The sequence below is a fragment of the Antechinus flavipes genome, chromosome 3, assembly GCF_016432865.1.
Source record: "Antechinus flavipes isolate AdamAnt ecotype Samford, QLD, Australia chromosome 3, AdamAnt_v2, whole genome shotgun sequence".
Taxonomy (NCBI): domain Eukaryota; kingdom Metazoa; phylum Chordata; class Mammalia; order Dasyuromorphia; family Dasyuridae; genus Antechinus; species Antechinus flavipes.
Window position 1 is genome coordinate 603810061 of NC_067400.1, and position 20481 is coordinate 603830541.

Consider the following 20481-nt stretch of genomic DNA (forward strand, 5'->3'; position numbering starts at 1 on the left):
TTAGAGAAGAGATTTACAATCTTGGACCAAAAATGCTTTCAGTTTCTCAAGCCCACTTCTTCTATTTGAAAATAAAGGACCAGATCAGAGAAATACATTGATCAGGACATCTAATAGCCCGGCTCTCCTGTCTATCAGCCCAATGACATTTTCATTCCTTAGAATCATGACGAGGGAGTGACAATAAAGGGCGTCTTCTCCAAGAATTTACTACTGACTTCAAAGAGGCATAAAAGATTGTAGTGAAATTTAAAAAGAGATTTTGAAAAAGAATAAAAGAATTTGGATAAAATATTCCATGACATTATTTTTTAGGGAAAAAATGGAGAGATGAACTCTGAAGTACTATAAAATTCACAACTGGTTGAACAGTTCTAGTATCAACTTGAAGATCTTTAGTGAAGTGAAATGAAGATCTGTGCTTAATTCTATCTTTCTTCTTCTTTTTCTTCTTCTTCTTCTTCTTCTTCTTCTTCTTCTTCTTCTTCTTCTTCTTCTTCTTCTTCTTCTCCTTCTCCTTCTCTTCTTCTTCCTTCTCTTATTTCTTCTCTTTAAAAAAAATTTTAACAATGATATGCAGATACGTTTTGTCAATAAAAAGCTCTAATAATAAAAAAAGAATAAAAATTCTAGGGTCAAAAGGGAAAATTGGAAAAAAGTTTAAAGCCCTGATGGATGACAACTAATAGGCATGAGGTCTTTATGTTTTTCCCCATTTTTAATCCACACTCCATCTTGAAATTACTTATAATATTTTGTATCTTCTGTTTACTTATCTATTACATATTGTCTTCCCTCTTACCCCATTAATTTGTTATCTATCCTGAATAGACAAAAATAAACAGAATTGTTGTATAGGAACTGTAAAAAAAAAAAAAAAAACCGATATACAGAAAGAGACATGACATCTTTATCAAATTCATAGCTTGTACAAAGCTAAGAAGCAGAAATGCTAAAACACTGAATGATAGTCAGGATTCTCTCTCCCCCTCCCCCCCCCCAAAAAAAGGGAATTTGACAAGATAAAAAATTAGGCCAAATAAAATCAAGTAAAATTGAATAGATCCAAATGTAAAGTCTTACATTTGGATTCAAAAAATTGACTACACAAATACAAGATGAAGTTGGACAGTAATTTATCTGAAAAAGAATGGAATTTTAGCAGCTAAAATATTTTTAATACTTAAAATTTACAAATAAGGAAACTGAGGCCCAGAAAGGTAAAATTACTTGTTTAAGGTCACCCAGTGACAGATTTATACCCAGGCCCTTAGACTCCAAAACCAATACTATGCTGTTTTTATGCTGCCTTTGGACTAACTTAACTCTTCTGCTCATTCAGGAACTTTTACCCTATCCTTTCTGATATGTTTTGGAACATGCTCTGTAACCTCTACCATTTTCTTTGCAGAGATGGTTGTGGGGAGGACTATGGATGTAGAACACTGGATATAAATTCAACTTTTTTGTTGTATTGTTTATATCAATATGTAAAGCTTTCCCCTCCTCATTCCTATTTAATGGATTTTTTATTATATGCTCTGTAGGAGGGGGATGAGGTAGGATGCATTGTGAAATGTAATTGATAGAAAACAAAAATTATCAATAAAAAATAATTAAGTCCCTTGTAAGCCTCTGCATTCCTGAAGCTGCTGCAGGTGCCCTTTACCCTCATCAGCTGTTCTCCCTGACTTCCAATGCCCTTCCATTCCAACCCAATCATTTCAGATTCTATGATTAAACAAGAAGCAGTCTCCAACAAAAGTCTATCATTTGCTGCCAGTCGAGCACAGAAGTCATTCCTGCTCTTTGCAATTATTCCTGACTGCTGACTTGCTGGAGTAATTACCCTATGATTCAAAAATTAGGGGTATTTGTCTGGAGGACTCATCTCACACACATACACACCCCCAGAATGTGTTTGGGCAAAGGGATAGGGGATTTGGAAAACTAAATAAAAATGTTCTTGGGAAAAATGCAAAGGAAAAACATATAGCTCAAAAGTCTTCAAGCAGACTTTGGGACATCCAAGAAAGGAAGAAAGGCACTCTTTAAATAAACTGAAGACCCTCCAATCACAAAAAAGAAATGGCCTTGATTTTTCTGGGCTTCCCTCCCTCTCTTCCAGCATCTAATCGAAGTGGCTCTGAACCTACAGATCCGTGCTTCAATCATGGTTGTTCAGCAACCGCCACCCAGTTCCTGGTAGCATCACTCAACTCCATGGCAACCTGACAGCTTAATTCATGGTCTCCTGATGTCTGTTTCTCTAAGCATTATCTGTCACACATCCTGAACAGAACTTCTCCCAGAAAGTTCTTTCTTGCCTGACTTTGGCTGAGTGAGGATCTCTATAGGAGAGTTTGGGGGGGACCATCAGTCCAGAGGTTCACAAATGAATCATTCTGAAAAAAAAGGCACCATCACATGGCTTTTTTAAAAAGGCTAAACCTGAAAGACTGGTTTAAAAAAAAATTGTTCATTGCTTATGATCTGTTTATAAAGTAGACATGAAAGAGAGGAAATAGGCATATGGGGAGGGGGGGTTCCACAATGGTGGAACATTCAACAAGCATTCATTAAGGACCAGTTAAAGTCCAGTTCAGTAAGGCAGCTGTGTGGGGCAGTGAATAGTGTTAAATCTGCAGTCAGCAAGACCTGAGTTCAAATGTGGCCTCAGACACTTACTAGATGTGTGATCCTAGGCAAGTCACTTCACTACTTTTTTTGCCTCAGTTTCATTATCTGTAAAATGAGCTAGAGAAGGAAATGGCAATTTCAATGTCTTTGCCACGAAAACTCCCCAAAAGGAATTATGAGGAGTCAGAAGTGACTGAACCACAATATAAAATTAGGTACTGTGCTTGGTGCTCTGGGTAGGATGGATATGAAACACCCCCCTGCTTTCCAAAAGTTTACATTTAACTGGGAGGAAGCAACAGACATACAAGATAAGTGAAAAACAAAATATATACAAAGTGATGTCCAGAAGGAAGACCTTGACAGCTGGGGATGGGGGAGAAATTCTAATTGAGGATATGGCACATGACTGAGCTTTGGAGATAGACTAAAATATTTAATCCAGAATATTACCTCTTAAAGCTCACAAATTCCTAGTTGCAAGAAAATTCAAAAGTCATCTAGGAACAACTTACACCCCCAACGAAAATTTCCTATATTCTATCTGACAAGTGCTCATTCAGGTTTGATTTAAATACTTCCAGGGAAGGAACCTGACTACTTCCAAATCAGACCCTTTCATTTGGGAATAATTTGTGGTGTGAAGGATTTGATTTTTTAAATTTACCCCTTAGTCATTTCCCCTCCCTGCAACAAGTTCAAGAGAGAATAAGCTTTTTTAAAAGCCAATCTCTCTTCATCACAGTATCAGAGATCTAGATTTCAGGGCTGCTTTAACTTTTTCATTCATAACCCCTTTTCACCCAAGAAATTTTTACATGATCCTAGGTAGATAGATATATAAAATAGGTATTCAAAGAAAAGATTTACTGATAATAAATCATAATGTCACAATCCCACACTCAGTTACAAGAGGTCATAAGGGATCATTAACCACAATTTAATAAGCAGAGATCCAGAGGTACCTCAGAGACCATCTTGTCAAACATCATATATCAGGAAATTGAGCTCATGATTGGAAAGTGACTTACTTCCACATGACAAAGAAGTCACACAGGTAAGCAAGTAAAGGAAAAATTTGAACTAAAGAATTAGAACTCTTTTGACTATAAAGTGCCAAATAAATAATCACTTTACTAGCCATCCCGGATACTTCATAGTCTAAAATTACATTTGTTTTAAGTGTTCAGTCAAGTCCAACTCTTTGTGACTTCATTTGTTTTGTTTTGTTTTGTTTTTATTAAAGATACTGTCATAGTTTGCCATTTCCTTCTCCAGTTATTTTACAGATGAGGAAACTGAGGTAAACGGGATTAAATGATTTGCCCAGGGTCATACAACTTGTAAAAGCCTAAAGCTGCATTTGATCTCACAAAGATGAGTATTCCTGACTCCAAGTCTGGTGCTTTATCTATTGCATCTTTTACCTGCTTCATATGCTTTAAATAAATACAAGATTGCTTTTTTTAAAAAAATCATTATTTGTAATCCATTTACAAAATTAGGAAAAGGATGGGGAAGATCAACGAGAAAATGGCAAACTATTGAATCCTCAGAAAAAGAAACCAGTCCTCAAAGGTCAAAAAAAGTAGTCTAAGACAAATAAAAAAGATTATTGAACCCAAAAGGGAGCTCAGGGGACATGAAAGCCAACTCCATTATTTTATAGAAGAGGAAATCAAGTCCATAGTCAAGTAACTAGTGATGGTTGTTGTCCTTTGTTCTTGAAGAGGACCAAAATGACATCATGTTACAGTCAAGTTAGTACATCCAATGACAAGAGTGTGTGTCAAACTCATTATCAATGTGTATTTTCCCAAAAAGTATACTGACAAAATAAGTGAACTTATCCACAGTTTTCTATAGAACCCAAGTTTTCCTAGCTTCAAGTACAATGTTTTATTGAGAATAATATACTACCTCTAAATACTTTTCATAGAACAGAAAGGCAAAACAGGATAGAATATTGTCATTTTTATTTACTGTAAAAGTTTTCGAAAAGGAAAGCATGTGGTATTCAAGCAATAAATGATACCCAATGGAAATGTAACCCAAGTTAAGAAGGGTTTAGGTAAGTTTAAGAGTGATTGATCTATGATATGTTATAAAGAGAAACCAAGATTTCATAACAGAGATGTTTGTTGACTGGAAGAATCATTTGCTTCCAGAAGACCCTACAGGACCATCATTGGTCAGTTTGGTGCTGTTTTTAAAAGACCTGAAATACTGTCTTCTTGGAAGATATGTTAGCCTAATGAGAGAAATGACTATTCTCCTCTTCTTCCAAGATCACCTAAAACCACTCTGTGATGCCTTATGGGTCTGTATATTTTCGTGTTGAAGAAAAAACATTTTCTTTTAAATTTAATGACCCTATGTTTTATTTGAGAATGTCTTTTGGTTTTGCTTTCTTCTGGATGTTTTTTTTTTTTTGGATGTAGAAGGTTATACTTTGTTATCATCTTCTGAGTGTGTTTTGATTTTCTTGTCACCATAACTTTCAATGATCAGAAACTTTTTCTGTTGACTGCTCATTTCCCCTAGCCTTTTACTCAGATTTTAATTGGTAAAATAGAAAGGTGCTTTGTCTCAAACTTAAAGAGTTTTCTGCAGCTATTTTCAGAGATCCTTTCTAGAAATCTGACCACAAGCACTCTTTTCTGCCCTGGAATTGTTAGAAGTATCCCTGCCCCACTGCAACTATAAGAAGTAGCTACTAAAGCAACAGAGTCTGACTTTGCTGATGCTGGGGCCAGGACCAGGTTGGGCTGCACTGGCACAGCAGGAGCTGGGACTGCACACCAAATGCCCACCATGGTGGCTACAGACCCTCTCAGCTGATTTTCCAAGTCCTCCCTGGTGACTCTGAGCAAAGAAGCCTTTCCAGCAGCAGTGCTGGAAGGCAGAGGTCCCACCTTGCTGATGCTGGAGTCCTGGCTGGGACCGGATCTGGGACCAGGTCAGACAGAGCTGGGGCTTCACTGGTGCAGCCTGCACTGGGATCGCATGCTGGGCTCCCCCACTCTATTTCCACAGACCTTTTCTGCTGACCTTCCACATCCTCTGTCTCTGGGCTGAGAGATCTGGAAGCCACCAGCACTGCTACTGATTCAGAGGTTGGGCTGGCGCTGGATCGAGGACTCTGGACACTGGGACTACATGCTGGACTCCCACCCTGATGCTACCAACCATGCTGACTTTCTAAGTTGTCTTCCACTGGAAAGTGTTCTACTCTATCTTTCCGGGTGTTCTGATGCTCTAAAATTTGTTTAGAATCATTATTTAAAGGAATTTAGAGCAGTTTAGGGGAGAGGTTAAAAAAATCCCTGCCTTTGTTCTGCCATCTTGCCTCTGCTTCCTCCTTTTACTTTCTTCTCTGCAAAGTATCCTATTGAAAGAAAACAACAGCATTTATCTTTTCAGCCTTATTTAACATGACTCCCATTCACATTTTAACATTTCAACCCAAAATGACCTATTTATTATTTTCCCATTCCCTTCCATTTCTCACCTTCAAGTTTTTGCACAGACTGCCTGACCCTTCACCTCTACAATGGATTTTCTCTTTACCTCCATCTCTCAGATAAAAGCTTCTTAAAATGTGAATTTGGAAATGCATAACTAAATATCCCAGTTGTGAGAAAGTTTGGCAAAAAAAAAAAGGTATCAATATTCTACCAAGATTTAATTATTTAAGTAAAAATAAAACAAGCATATATATCTCATTAGCATGCAAATTTGCTTTCATCTTTAATAAGTGATAAAAAAATTAGATATCTACCAAAGAATTATTTTTATTATTCCTTTTTGCTTCTGTTTTATTTTTATTTTTTAGGTTATACATGAACATTCATTTTTTACAGATTTCCATATGAATCATGGGAAACAAAGATTAGAAGAAAAGAGAAAAACCATGAGAAACCAAAAAAGCAAAAGGGGAAAAAAAAGGTGAAAATAGTGTGCTTCAATCTATATTTAATCTCCATAGTTGTCTCTCTGTATGCAGATGATATTTTCCATCCAAAGTTTATTGAAATTGCCTTGGATCAGCAGTGTTACTACTGGGCTTATATCCCAAAGAGATCTTAAAGAAGGGTAAGGGGCCTGTATGTGCAAAAGTGTTTGTGACAACCTTTTTGGTAGTAGCTAAAAACTGGAAACTGAGTGGATGCCCATCAATTGGAGAATGGTTGGATAAATTGTGGTATATGAATGCTATGGAATATTATTGTTCTGTAAGAAATGACCAGCAGGATGATTTCAAAAAGGCCTGGCTAGACTTACATGAACAGATGCTAACTGAAATGAGCAGGAGATCATTATACACTTCAAAAACAATACTATATAAGGATCAATTCTGATGGAAGTGGATATCTTCAGCAATGAGATGAACCAAATCAATTCCAATTATTCAGTAATGAAGAGAACCAGCTACACCCAGTGAAAGAACTATGAGAAATGAGTGTGGAACACAACATAGCCTTTCCACTCCTTCTGTTATTGTCCACTTGCATTTTTGTTTTCCTTCTCAGGTTATTTTTACCTTATTTCTAAATCTGATTTTTCTTGTGCAGCAAGATCACTGTATAAATATGTATACACATATTGCATTTAGCATATACTTTAGCATATTTAACATGTATTGATTTACTTGCCATCTAGGGGAGGGGGTAAGGGGAAGGAAGCGAAAAGTTGGAACAGAAAGTTTTCTAAGGGTCAATGCTGAAAAATTACCCATGCATATGTCTCGTAAATAAAAAGCTATAATAAAAAAAGAGGAAATTGCCTTGGATCTCTGAATTGCTAAGAAAAACCAAGTCTTAGTTGATCATCACACAATCTTGTTGTTGCTGTGTATGTTTCCTGTTTCTTCTCACCTCACTCAGCATCAATTCATGTAGGGTTAGGGTTAAGGTTGGGGTTAGGGTTAGGGTTAGTCTTTCCAGACTGTTCTAAAATGAACCTATTCACCATTTCCTATAGAACAAAAATATTCCATTACTTTCATATACTATAACTTAAAAAGATTTGTTTAAATATAAATTTCTTTATGAATTATTATCAGTAAATGTTTGATTTGTATACCTATTTTATATACCTATATGCCCAGGGTCATTTAAAAAATGTCTTAGGTGAAAAGGAATCATGAGTGAAAAAAGTTTAAGCCCTGTCTTGAAGCTGACGTCAAAGGAAGTCTCTTGGATTTCTGACTCTCATAAGATAAGTCAAATCTCCCTATCAGAACCTGAAGTCCCAAGAAGAAAGGGAAGGGGTAAGTTTCCAGCGAGAGAGAGATGAACCTGAGAATGATGATATGAGAGCAGTTCACATTAGTGAAGAGACATTCAGGAACTCGGGTCTATTGGGTTTTTTATTATTTATAGAATGAAATGTGAATTCTTTCATATATTATTTCTTCCAATTCTTTCATCCTGTATATGAAGAAAGTAAAATTCAGAAACATGAAGTCTCTTGGTCATAAGGAGCTGAACCTGGATTCAGACCCAGGTCTTCGATTCCAAATTCAGAAGTCTCTCCATTATATCATAACTCTCTTTCATGTATTATTTCTTTGTTTCTAAAGAATTAGGATTTGGATGCTTATTAGCAATGGATTACAGTTCTACAGCTAAAGTAATAGTAATAATAATAAGTAATTCACATTTCTATTACATTTTAAAGAAAACCAACCAATCATAAATCAACCATGCCCTCAGCAATTTTTACATTGATAAATTTATAAATCTTTTCCTCAGATTTTATCTAAGTCTCAAGGAAGTCAACTTCTAAATTTAACCATTGTAGACCTGGAAGGGACCCGAGAAACAATCTGATTGAAGCATCCTAGATCTGAAAGGGACCTCTAAGGGTATTTGAATAGAGCTTTCTCTTTTGCATCTGAAGTTAGAAGGGTTAAGAAATTTGCCCAAACATTAAGAGAGTTAAGTGGCAGTTAAAAACCATAAAGCACAAAGCACTAAGCCTAGAATCAGAAAGACCTGAATTCAAATCCAACCTCAGAAACTTATTATCTTTGTTAACTTTTGGCATGTAACTTAATCTGTTTACCTTTATTTCCTTAACTGTAAAATGAGGATAATAATAACATCTGTCTTCCAGGGTTGTTATGAATATTAAGTGAAATATTTGTAAAATGTTTAGCAGAGTGCCTGGAACATAATAGGGGCTAGAAAACTGTTCATTATTATTAATCATTATTCAAACTCATATTCTTTGGTTCCAAAGCCATTGTATCATATTGTCTCTTCCAAATCCAAATCCCACCTGCTCCCCACTTTATCAGCCTTCTCTTAAAACCCAGATAGAGTCAGTTACATAGTCATCCTTTGAGTTTGCTTATGTTCTTTCTCCTCCCCCACCAACTTTTCCTCTTCTTTTTGGTGAGAAGGAAAGTCTGTAAAAGAAAGAGGAAGCTTTGCTGTGTCAGACAGCTCTATAGGAAATCAAGCCTCAAAGAGGGAGGTAAAAAGCTGTTGTCTGCCGTGTATCCAGGGTAGAAAATGAAGCAGATATTCACTTAGCAGGAGCATATTCCCCAAAGATGAAGAGATCAACTAGATAATAAAGCTGAAAGTTGGGACATGTTGGCTTCTCCTGCCCTTCTCAGTGTGGCATTTGGAGAAATTATTACTTCAAAGCTTCTCTGATAGAATTTTGCCACATTAATTCAGTTTTTAAATTTTCTTCTTGGGAAAAGAGAAACACTATAAAATAAACACAAGCTATAGAAAAGGAAACTGTTGGATAGATGGATAAAGTTCAAAAGAGACTATATCCACCCATTCCAATTTGGGTAACATTGATTAAATGTCTAGCTATGTGCTAGACCCCAGGGATATAATGTCCAGAAAGAAAGCGGGGGGGGGGGGGGGGGGGAGAGGGACGAAGGGAAAGAAGAAAGTAAGGATGGAAGGAAGGAAGGTAGGAAAAAAGGAAGGAAGGAAGGAAGGAAGGAAGGAAGGAAGGAAGGAAGGAAGGAAGGAAGGAAGGAAGGAAGGAAGGAAGGGAGGAAGGAAGGAAAAGAAAGAGGGAGGGAGGGAGAGAAGAAGGAAGGGAGGCAGGGAAGAAAGAAGGAGGAAGAGAGGGAGGGAGGAAGGAAGAAAGAAAGGAAGGGAGGAAGAAAGAAGGAAGGAAGGAAGGAAGGAGGAAGGAAGGAAGGAAAAAAGGGAGGGAGAGAGGAAGAGAGGAAGGGAAGGAGGGAGGGAGGGAGAAAAGGAGGAAAAGACAAAAGGAGGGAGGGAGGAAGAAAGGGAGGGAGGGATGAAGGAAGGGAGGGAAACAGGGAGGAAGAGAGGGAAGGACAAAAGGAGGGAAGAAGGAAGGGAGGGAGAGAGGGAGAGAGGTAAAAAAGAAAAGAGTCAGGGAAGAAGGCAGGGAAGGATGGAGGTAGGGAAGGATGGAGGTAGGCAAGGAGAAAGGAAGGGAGGAAAAAAAGAAAGACATTTAGTCTTTCAGAAGCTTACATTCAGGATTAAAACATGTATATCTTTTTCTAGATGACTAAATTAGATTAATTGATAGATAGACAGAGAGGAGATAGATGAATGACTGGAGAGAATAAAATAATAGATACATAGATATAGAGATAGTTATATAGATATTCAATGATGGGTAGATGATGGGTTGATAATATATAAAGAGAGACACAGATATAGATAAAGGCATAGAAATGGGTAAGACAGAGAAAAATAAGGACAGATAAAGAGAGAGGAATGAAATGAGGTAGAAAGTAGTGAGGGATGAAATACAAAAGAAAGAGGGAGAAGGAAATACAGAGAAAAGAGCCAAAGAGAGAGGGAGGGGAGAAAAGGAGAGAGAAAACTGCCTTTTGCACAGACAGACATTCATCATTTGCCAGGGACCATATTAGATACTGGGGAAAATAATAATAGCTACCATTCATTAGTAGTAGAAAAGTCACAAAGCTCTTTACAAAATGGACATGTAAATAACTGGGATGTTTTTATGATTATCTTGTTAATTTTTTAAAAGCACAAATAGTGGAGTTCATATTTTCAAGTATATTTTAAATACATTTTTGTGCATTTGAACATTTGGTTAATGATGTTTCAAATAATTTTTTCAAAAGAAAGTCCTACTTCTCACATTTGATTCTTTGATTCTTGGGACTCTGGGACCATATTATATAGTTCTTATATAAATCCTCTTTTGAATATAAAAATAGAATGACACCCAGTAGGTATTCAATTATTAGCCAATCTGTTTAGCATTTCATGATTTTCACATTCATTCTCGCAAAACTCGGTGGGGTACTTCTATAGGTATTGTTACCTCCCCTCATCCCATTTTACAGTTGCAGGAACTGAGGCACTAAGATTTTTTTGGTGTGTTTTTTTTTCCCCACAATGATCACATAGCTAATGAGTTTTTGAGATGTCTGCAATGCAGGTTTTGGGTCTCTAACTTCAGTATTCTCAGCATATACCCGCTGTTTCTCAAGTTATATGCCATTTGTGAGCATTTGCTGTGTCCTGAACCCTGCAGTGGGAAAGATTAAAGATTCTGAGGGCGGGCACTGTGTTCTTTCCTGCACATCAGAGAAACAGATATCTTGAGATGAGAAAACTTTAAATAAATTTTAGAGCAATGTATTAACATGCGTACAGTATTGCTCATTATATTTCAAGGCAAACTTTTGCAGCTTTATTTTAGGGTTTTATTTTACCTTTTTTTAAAATTTGATATTTTGTTGTTATGTAATGGCCCCTTTGATCTAACTGGTGTGAGAACAATCAGTGAAAGCACATTCTATGTAATCCAGATGTGTCATCTTCATTCTTTAGGAAACTGAGGCACTAAGTAAAGTGACTTGTCCAGGGTCACACAGTCAGTGTATGTTTAGACATAATACTTGAATCTGGGGCTAGATCTTTCTTGAATACAACATACTATGGAATTCTAGATTTGGAAAAATAATACAATGTGGATGTAAATAGATAATTCCCAAGTACTCTGAGGAGATAGTGAGATTAAATAATCAATAATATTTATTTAACTTGTAGTCTCCATTTTCTCATCTAAAAAATGGGCTTACTAAAGCACCTACTTCCAAGGTTGTTGTGCAGATTAAATAAAATAGCATATATAAAGCACTTTGCAAACCTAAAAGCACCATCAAAAAATTAATTAATATTATCTGGTTTCCCAAAATAAGCTAATTCAGTCTTGGGCTTCATCAAGAAACAGAGCTTTGAGGAATAGAAGGATGAGAAGCTCTCTGATTTGTTCCTTCATCAACCCACATATGACTTTACTGTTTTCATTTTTTGATGCTATAGTTTAGAAAGACATTGATTAAGTTGGAGAGCAAGAGGGGAGCCCCAAGATGTTAAAGCACCCTGAAATCATACCATATGATGTTTGCTTAAAGCAGTTAAAGATGCCAAACCTGGAAAAGAGAAAACTCAGAAGAAATACAATCACAGTTTTCAAGTACTTCAAGTCATCATGTGAGAGAGGGATTAGACTTTCAATTTTGGAATAAATTATTGGAGTCTTTTTTCTTTTTGTTTGTTTAATAGCCTGATCATGTATGTCAGGTTAACCTACATTTGCAGATCAGATATCACAACTGAGGCAAAGGTGAAGGACAGAAGTAGAGAGAATATCTACTTGGCAAGGTTAGCAAAAACCCCATCTCCATGCAACTTCCCCTCATCACCTGTACCCTGCTTTATCCTTCTCCTTTTGAACACCAACTATCATCTGTAGATAACAGATTTGGGGCTAGAAGTGACAATATAGGCTATCTTGTATCTCAGTTTACTGATGAGAAATCTAGGACTTGGAGAAACGCAAAGAATGTTAAAGTAAACAATAACTCGTTCTTTTAAAAAAATGAAGATTGCACATGAGGCCCATCAATTGGGGAACAGATGGAACGAGTTATGTATATGATGAGCACGGAATATTATTGTGCTATAGGAAATGATGAGAAGAATGGTTTCAGAAATACCTGGACTTACATGATCCGATGCAAAGAGAAGTGAGCATAAACAGGAGAATGTTGCACAAAGTAATGAAATTGCAGATCCATTGCGTACAACTTACTATTTCTTTTAAATATATAATAAAGTTACCGTGTAAATTTCTTTTTTTTTCCTTCTCTCTGCCCCACTCTAGAGATGGTTGCCATCAAATATCTATATAAAATTATTTTTGAGATTAAAATTGTAGACTATATCATAAACACTGTAGGGAGAGAAATTTTTGCCTTATTTCCTTTTATTATTTGCTGGTTTGTCTGGATTTGCAATTTCATGTACACTCATTTTAATCATATTTACATTAATTTTATATTTGTATTTTATGTCATGAAAATGTTTGTAATATTCCATAAATTAAAAATAAAATAAATAAGTTGGGCTGGGAAGTAAAACCCAGTGACCATGGAAAAGATTCTGGGTCTTAACTCTTGATTTTTGCACCCCATGCAAGATGTCCCAAAAGTCTTAGTGCCATTTTAACCTTTGATATCTTAAATAACATTAATAGTTTAAAACTGCACTAAGACTGTGTATAGAAGGGAGTGATTAAAATAGGAGGTAGAGATGATATTATCAAGACATCTGTGTCTTTATAGGCTTTCTATAATGCCAGAGCATCCTTGTATCTGGAACTGTTTTTTCTTAAATGTGATTCTGAGTCCTCAACAGCTGGGCCTGGATACTAATGAAAAGAAAGACTATTTAATTGTTCCCAAGTCAGGAGCAATGGACTGAATTGCATCCCTGCTAATTGCCTGTCTATCTCTCACCTCCTGGCTGACCAATGATGGTGGTTCAGATGTCTTGAATTGGAATGGGTCCTCTTGGCTGGTTAATTATGCAATAAGACTCTAGTTTTTAAGCCCTCCCAGTTTGACAGTTTTTGTTTGGATGAAATTCTCAAGCTGTATACAAATAATTCACATTAAAATATAACTGCCATCGATTTACTGTTCAACTGCTAAATACAGGCTGGGAGGGTGCCAGGAGTAGTTATTTCTGACTATGGCAAGTTAATCATTTGATGAGAGTAAACTGTTTTAATTTGTATTAAACCATGATTACCTTGTTTGGCTTTTCCCGACAGAGGATGATTTGTGTAATTGGTGGTGCATACTGTATGATTTCATAATGAAAGGAGACGTCAGTTTCGCTTTATTCATGAGACAGAGGCCTGTGATTTCATGCTTCCCTCTGCTTTTTCCCCCTTTGTACTTTGCTTCTCTCAGAGAACTCTATTCAAAAACCCAAGCTGAGCATTCAGACGTGGGTGCCTTCTACACACAGTTTGGAAGGGCTACCCAAACGGCTCCAAAAATTGGGCTAAAGCAAGAATTGACAACATTTTCCCAGCTTCCTGGGTCATGTCCTATTCTTAAATACAATTAATAGTAGTTACTTTTTTCAACTAAGTTGCCAAAGAATTATTTTTTCTTTTTTGCTTATTTAGATTTTCTTGAAATTTGGATATATTTTTCCCAAACTTTGTGACGGGTTTCCTCATCCCTAAAATAAAAATTAAAAATAGCACCTACTTCAAAGTCAAATGAAATATTATTAAGTTCTTCATAATTTTTCTAGTTCTATCTTAAATGGGAACTTTTGGGTTTTATTCATTATTTCATCCATTTGTTTATTTGTTCTGTAAGTATTTGTCCATATATATGTTGTTTCCTCCTAGTATAGAAATTCTTAACCTTTTGGGAAGGGAAATGGACTACTTTTGGAACTCTGGTGAAATCCATAGACCTTTTTTCAGAATAATAGTTTTAATGCATAAAATAAAATGTATTAAATGTACAACAAAGGCAGCGAGTGATGCAGTTATTCCAAAAAAATTTTTTTCTCATTTAACTTTATATTATCGCTGAAATCTAACCATGAGCCATAGATCCTAAATTAAGAATACTTGCCTGAATAGAGTGTAAACTCTTTGAGGGCAGGAATGATTTATTTTGTGCCTCTATATCCCTAGCATTTTTCATGGTGACTGGCAATCAGTAAATGCTGGACAAATACTTGCTGAATTGACTTTCTCTGAATGGAATTCATTTGAATCTCAGAGATAGAAAGGGACAGAGGATGTAAAAGGAAGAAAGGCTGGCTTCAAATACCACTTCAGACACTTAATGGGTTGTGCAACTCTGGACAGATTATTTAACCTCTATGTGCCTCAGTTTACTCTTAGGTACATTGATGGAATTTGGACTCATTGGCCTCTAGGGCATATGTTAACTCCTTACAACAACAATTATTAACACACAATTATTAAAATGAAAAAAAAGTAAATTTGAAACAAGCAAGCATGTCTTCAAAGAAGAAAGAAAAGGTTTTCTCCCTTTATTTCAAAAATGGAAGACCATGAAACATTGCATATAAGGTTATTTTCTTTTACAAAGAGGACAAATTTTATTTAAATAGAATTATCAAAATACTTTAAAAAGTAACAGATTTGCGAACTACAGAAGAAAGCCCTAGTTTCAAAGGAACTGAAAATGTTGCCAAATTTGTAATCAAACCAAAATGCCAAAGGACCCTTAAATCCAGAACCGGGAGGAACCTCAGTTTCCCCATCTGTAAAGTGAAGAGATTAATCTATACAATGCCTAAGGTAGCTTGGATTGCTATAGCTCTGATCCTATGAATCTCTTCATTTTTCACATGAAGAAAGTCATGTTTAGGAAAGAGAAGGAAATTACTCAAAGTTGCACAGGGAGAAAAAATGTTGGGGAGAAAAGAGATTCAAAAAAAAGGGAAATAAATTATATATACAAAAAATATTCATGGCAGCTCTTGTTTCAAGGCAAAAAAAAAAGGGAAATTGAGGAGATGGGTAGCCATTAATTAGGGAATGGCTCAATAAACTATAGTATGTATTTGTGATGGAATGTTATTGTTCTGTGGGAAATGAAGAGCAGGATGCTATCAGAAAAAAAAAAATCTGGAAAATCCTCCATGGACTCAAGCAAAGTGAAATGTACTGTATACAAAATAATAGCAATATTCTGTCATGGTCAGCAGTAAATGACTTTGCTATCTCTGCAGTACAGTCATCCACAACTACTTTGGAGAACTTAAGATGAAAAAATCCTATCCATATCCAGAGAAGGCACTGATTGTGTCTTAATACAGATTGAAGCACTCTCTCTTTCTCTGTCTCTATCTGTCTCTTTCTTTTTAACTTAATGTTTCTTGAGGGTTTTAATTTTCATTAGGGTAGGAGATCTATGTTTTCTTTCACAACTTGACTGGAAATACTTTGCATAACTTCACATGTAGTTTCTTACTTGGGGGTGAGGACAAAGGAGAGATCCTAAAACTCAAACATTTTAAACATTTTTTAAATTGTTTTGAATGTAACTGAGGGGGAAAATTAAATAAATAAAATAAGAAAAAAAAAGGTTGAAGAACTTTTGAAGTCAGGTGTCCCACTTCCCAACATACCCTCATACCATTTGATTTTAGATATTTTTTTTCCTTGAGAACATATCTAGTTTAGAAAAACAAATTTAAGCCTGCTTTTGAGATGTTTCACAGGATCATTCTATTAAAAATTCTGTTGACATTGACATTGGTAGCCATTTTTTATATAATTTCAAAGAAGTAGAAAGAATTTTCAAAAAATAAAAGCCATAAGTTATAGGACAACTAAAGGTCTCTAAGAATGATAAAGAAATTCAAAGAATTTCCAAGAAGAATCTAGAAGAATTTAAATTTTCCCTATACATTCTCATTTTTATTTTTATTCATTTAATTTTTAATGTAGGGAATAAAATAAACATTTCTATAAAATAGTATAGTTTTATTTTATTTTTAATTAAATGTATGTATTTAAAATGTAAATAGAACATAGAAAAATAAAAATAAACCAAAACCATGTGCACAATAGAACATGAGAGCATTTAAAATATAAAACAATATATTTTCATTTCAAGGAAGTCTGTATAATAAATACTATATAGTATTCAAAGATGTTTCATACTATATCTTTTTTTTTAATTGGACATGAAGCAGTAAATCTGTTATGTACAATCTACTATTCCTTTCAAATAAAGTTTTTCCTTTTTTTAATTCTCTCCTACACTAGAGATGGCTACTGTTAGATGCAAATGTGTGTGTGTGTGTGTGTGTGTGTGTGTGTGTGTGAGTGTGTGTGTGAAATCATTCTACACATACGATTATTTATCACTTCTTTCTCTGGATGCAAATAGCATTTTTCTTCATATGTCTACTATAGTTAATTTGGGTATTTATAACAGTCAAAATGATTTATTCATTGAAAGTTGTTCCTAAAACAATATTGCTGTTGTTTTATCCAATGTTCCCTTAGTTCTGCTCATTCTATTCTTCATTATTTTGTCTATGTCTATCCATGTTTTCCTAAGATCATTGAATTCATAATTTCTTATAGCACAATAATATTCCATCACAATTATATATTACAGCTTGTTTAGTTATTCCCCAATTGACAGACATTCCCCAAATCTCCAGTTCTTTAACACCACAAAGAGAATTGCTATAAATATTTTAGGATGTATAGCAGTTTCTTTTTTTTTTTTTTTACTTTTTCCCTAATCATTTTGAGAAAAGACTTAGTAATGATACTGCTAGGTCAAAGGGCATAAGCATTTTAATAACTCTTTGGGCATAATTCCAGATTATTTTTCAAAATGATCTGATCACTTCACAATTCCACCAATAATGAATTGGTGTTCCAATTTATCCACATCTCCTCCAACATTTGCAGCTTTCCCCTTCGACCATTTTTGCCAATCTGACAGATATAAAATGATATCTCAAGTTTATTTTAATTTTCATTTCTCTAATCAATAATGATTTAGCGGATTTTTTCATATGACAATAAATTGTTTTGATTTCTTCATTGGAAAACTGCTTGTTCATATCCTTTGACCATTTATCAATTGAGGAATGATATTCTTATAGATTTTACAAAGCTCTATATTGAAATATGAGACCACTATCTGAGAAACTGTCTATAAAAATTCATTCATTTAGTCAGCCAGACAGCCAGCCTTCCATCCAATAAATCTCTGTTGATTTCAGATCAGTGGATAGCCCAATTCTGGGCTGTATGGAAGGCACAAAAAAAGCACATAGTCCTTGTTTTCAAAGAGTTGCAGACCAATTAAAAAAAGAAAACATTGAAAAATAAGAGTTTAGCTGTCCTCCAAAATGTCAGTGATAAAAAAAGAAATATCCTACATAAAAATAACAATATTTTGAACAGAACAAAGAAGAGGAAACAAAGTTTGTGCCCTCAATAGTGAAATAGCTAAACAAATTGTAGTATTTTCAAGTTAAAATTATGATGAATATGATGAAGACCAGGAAGTATCGAGGGATTTGCATAAACAAATACAAACAAGTAAATAAGAAGTAGAAAATGGCACACACACACACACACACACACACACACACACACAGAGAGATCAGAGGTTGTTGTTTGTCTTTCATTCTCAACGAGGACCCTCACATCAGAGAGGTGATGTCATGATATGCAAGTAATTTGTATTTAAGTGAGGGAGGACTGACCAAGATCACCTGTCTCACCTTTTCCTCCAAAGTCATCTGAATCCAGTGGTAATATACAGATCAGGAGAACTGGGGATGGTCCTGGATGAAATGGAGACCTCAGCCTTTTTCAACTAAATTTGACTAAGACTTCACCCTTTTGGTGATTAAAGCTAGGGAGCAATTCACTCACACACTCACACACACATACACACACACACACACACTATAATAAAGTAAGTAAAATGAACAGCAAAAATCAAAATTGAATGCTCTGAAATTATAATGACCAATATGGCCACAAATAATAAGTATGAAAAAGTATTTTTCCCTTCTTGGCACAAGAGGGGGAAAATCGAGGTAGAATATGGCATATAACATCAGATTATTTAATGTCGATTAGTTTTGATGAACTTTTGTTTCCTGAGGCAATTGGGATTAAGCCTTGGGTCACACAGCTAGGAAGTGCTAAATATCTGAAACTAGATTTGAACTCAGATCCTCCTGACTTCAGGGCTGTTGTTCTATCCACTGCTCCACATATGAACTTTTTAAATATCTTCTTTTAAGACAATTTTATAAGGAATGACCATATGGAATTAAAAGGGAGAAGAACAGTAATGACAAAAACAAGTGATACAAAAATACCTAGCTTTAAAAAAAAATTTAAACATTAAAAATTAACATAAGCCACCAATACAAAATGTCCTAAAGATTAAGTGTTTGCCATGCGAGTAGTGCAGATAATAAGTATCATGAGTTTATAAGATCACTCTGGGAAAGCAGAATGGAAGAGACAGGGCTTGACCTGAACCCTGAAGAGAAGAGAAGATTTGAATATATGGGGAAGAGTTGAGAAGACAGACTATACTAGTGAAATGGTAAGAACAAAGACCAGTAGGCAAGAATGAACATGTCAGGTGTCCATAGACAGAAACCAGTCTCATAATTACCCCCTATCAAATCAGCTCCCTGTTCTCCTCCACTGATCTCCTTGAAGTCCATCTGTTCCACTGGGCTTCCCAGCTGCAGTGGCCCTGGGGCTAAATTCACATCAGTGCAATTAAGCAGACAATCCCTCTAATGGCTACACAGTGTGATTCAGTAGGACTAGGTTCACACTGGAAAAGTTATCTGGCTAATTGCCCGAGTGTGACTGTGCGGTGGATGACTCCCAGCATCATCTAATATGCTCCAACAGGGCTTGCTTTGGAAGATTTGGCTTTCTTTAGGAAAGTATCTAGTGCGTTGAAAGTGACTAATGATGTGCTAGGAAACACAATGGAGAATATTTTATCCATATTTTAGCAATTGGCAAGTCACGTCCATTTTCACTCCACAATATAAAAATCATAGATCTAGAGCTGGAAAGGATCTAAATATAGACCCTTATAGATAAGGAAACTGAGGCTCAAGGATGTTAATTGATTTGCTCGGAGTCATAATTTTTGGTGACAGAACAGAAATTTGAACCCAGGTCCTCTAACTCCAAATCCAGATGATTTTCCATTGTACCCACATTTATTCTATCCATTCAAATGACTGTCTCAGTAGCCTAAATGCTCATTATCTCTCACATGGTTTGATTGCAATAGCTCTCTAATTGGTCTTCTAATCTCTAGTTTCTTCTCTATCTAATCAAGCTGTTAAACAAAAAATTCCACTAAAGTATATGTCTTACCATGTTATTTCAAGAGACCATTAAATCATAAATCTAAACTGAATCTAGAAAGGGACCCAAAAAACCTTCTAGCCCAAACCCCTCTTCTTACAGTTAAGGAAACTGAAAAATATAGAGGTTAAGAGATTGGCCAAATGTCCAAAGATAATGTCAGAACCTAAATTCAAACCTTCTGGTTCCAAATCTAGTACTCTTTCCACCATGTTTTACCTCAAAGTTAACAGCAAACAAACAAAAAAGAATGGGTGATTCCTATTATCCTGTAATTGCCTTAAAGAGTTTTTGTTCAGTCATTACAGTCACAAGTGACTTCTTGTGACTTTATTTGGGATTTTCTTTACAAAGTTACCGCAGGGTTTTGCCATTTCCTTCTCCAACTCATTTTACAGATGAGGAAGCTGAGGCAAACAAGGTGAAGTGATTTCCCCAAGGTGAGTTTTCTTGACTTCAGGCTCAGTGCTCTATCCACTATAGTGCCACCCAGCTCTCTGTCTTATAGAATGATTAAAAACAATATTTATTGATAAGAAAATCCCTTTACCAATGCACACAGGCAACTTATACAAATTCTGCTTGGGATACTGAGGAGGTAAATAATTT